The sequence below is a fragment of the Myripristis murdjan genome, chromosome 7 (assembly GCF_902150065.1).
Source record: "Myripristis murdjan chromosome 7, fMyrMur1.1, whole genome shotgun sequence".
Classification (NCBI taxonomy): Eukaryota; Metazoa; Chordata; class Actinopteri; order Holocentriformes; family Holocentridae; genus Myripristis; species Myripristis murdjan.
The window spans coordinates 18,327,962-18,330,766 of record NC_043986.1 but is presented as its reverse complement, the minus strand read 5'-3'; positions in this window follow the sequence as shown (position 1 = coordinate 18,330,766).

The following is a 2,805-nucleotide window of genomic DNA, read 5'->3' as shown; positions in this document are numbered from 1 at the left end:
TTTGTTTGTGTTCGTTTTATTTATTCTTGAGCATTTAATTTCCCAGAGGCGGACTGGCCCGGTTCCTCTTCATACATGCACGGCTTTTCTAATTAGAGTGCATGCAACGCACATTCTCAGCTTATGAGGCTTAAAGACTCATGACCTGGTGACAGGGCTCACATCTTTAAACACTTTGATTTTTTATTCTAGCGATGATAAAAGTCATGAATGGAAGAGTTGTAGCACAAAGGAAGCATTTGTAAGTCATAGATGAAGCCTGGTTCCACGGCTTTAAGCATAGCAGAGGGGATTTCTGCAAAACACAATGAAACCAATTTGAGAGCAACTGGCCTCCTTAAGGTGCTGTATTTCCCTTTGAAATATGATATGAGGGCAGGACAAAACACAGAGAGCCGGGGGTTCATTCAAAAGTGTAAACCAATCAGATATCAGCTAGGGAAAGGCAGTTTTTTATTTGATGGGATTGAATATCTGTGATGGTTTTATTGGTTGGACTTTTTACGCACATACCCTGATACAAAATGAAGTCACCCCTGAAGATTTTGTTTTTGGAGAAACATTTTTATTATTATTATTATTATTTGGTACAAATGGTTGAATAGGGGTATGGTACACTATGTGGACAAAAGTATTGGGCCACCTACACATTACACCTACAGCACATTTTATGACTTCCAATTCTAAATCCATAGGCATTAATATGGAGTTGGTCCTCCCTTTGGAGCTATAACAGCTTGCACTCCTCTGGGAAGGCTTTCTACAAGATTTTGGAGCGTGTCTGTGAGAATTTTTGCCCATTCATTTGTGAGGTCAGACACTGATGTTGGAACAAAGGGTCTGGCTCACAATCTCCATTCTAGTTCATCCCAAAGGTGTTGGATGGGGTTGAGGTCAGGGCTCTGTGCAGGCCAATCAAGTTCTTCCACGCCAAACTCAGCCAGCCATGCCTTTATGGAGCTGCTTTGTGCACTGGGGCAGTCATCCTGGAACAGAAAAGAGCCTTCCCCAAACTGTTCACACAAAGTTGGAACTCTAGATTTGTCCAAAATGTCTTGGTGAGCTGAAGCATTAAGATTTCCCTTCACTGGAACTAAGGGGCCGAGGCCGACCCCCAAAAAACAAGCCCATAGCATTATCCCTCCTTCACCAAACTTTACAGTCGGCACAGTGCAGTCAGGCAGGGGACATTCTCCTGGTGTTAGCCAAACCCAGACTCGTCCATCAGACCGCCAGATAGAGAAGCGTGATTGGTCAAGAGTCCAGTGGCGGTGTGCTTTACACCGCTCCATCTGATGCTTGGCATAGTGTTTGGTGACTGGCTTACTTGTGGCTGCTCAGCCATGGAAACCCATGCCATGAAGCTCCTAGCTCACAGTTTTTGTGCTGATGTTAAAACCAGGGGAGGTTTGGAGCTCTGCAGTTATTGACTCAGCAGAGCGTTGGCCACTTTTACCCACTATGCGTCTCAGCACTTGGTGACCCAGCTCTGTAACTTTACGTGGTCTGCCACTTTGTTGCTGTGTTGCTGTGGTTCCTAAACACTTCCGCTTTGCTATAATACCACCTACAGTTGATGGTGGAATATCACAGAGGGAAAAAATTTCACAAACTGGCTTGTTGCAACAGTTACATCCTATTTCATTACTATCACAGTGCCATGCTCAAATTCAGTGAATCATCCTTTCACAAATGTTTGTAAAGGCAGACTGCATGGCAAGGTGCTTGATTTTATATACCTGTGGCAATGGGACTGAATGAAACATCTGAATTCAATGATTAAGAGGTGTGTCCCAATACTTTTGTCCATATAATGTATCAAATGAGCTGCAAGAGCAAAAACCCATTTTTAATTTCAGTGTGACTTTAACTCAGCTGACAGAAACAGAAACAGACAACACAGGTTCTACAGGAGTCACATAACATACAGACGGGTGACAAATTAAAGGAAAAACCAACATAAAGTGTCTTAATAAGCTGTTGTGCCACCATGAGCTACCAGAACAGCTTCAATACACCTTGGCATAGAGTCTGCCCACATCTCAGGAGCTCTGCTGGAGTGATGGAACACCATGCTTCCAAGAAATATTCCCTCATTTGTTTTTTTGTGTTTTGATGATGGTGGTGAAGGACACTGTCTAACACATCAGCCCAAAATCTCCCATAGGTGTTGAGCTGGGTTGGGATGTGGTGACTCATCTTCATCCTCATCAAAGCATTCAGTGAGCCCTCGTGCCCTGTGGGTGTGGGCGCTGTCATCCTGGAAGAGACCTCTCCCATCATATCAGGGTAGAAATGTTTCTTTGTAGGATAAAGGTGAACACTAAAAATGTCTTTGTATTGATCTGCAGTGAGCAGGGCTCTGGCACTCAGGCCTGTCCCGTTCTCTTGGTGGACATCACACATGCACTCACCCACCCGTCCAGAATACAGTGAATGATGACTCATCTGACCACATCGCTTTTTTTTCTACATCCCTGTAGACCAGTGCCTCTGGTTTTTGCACAACTGAACCCTTAAATGTGCATGTCTTTGTAATGTGGCTGCTCACACACTGCATCTCACCTCTAATATCTGTCTCCTATGTTGATGTGTCTTTTGGAAGAACAGAGATCCATCCTTCCAGTGGAGCTCCAGTGACTCGTAGAATCTGTGCTGAGGAGCATTGAAGGTCTCAAGATGACTTGTCACCATTTCACAGCTGTAAACACACACACAGTGTGGCACATGCATGGCCCCATTGGTTGAGATACTGCGGCGCTTTCTTGGTGTGAGCAGAACACATGACAAAAAAAAGTGTGCGTT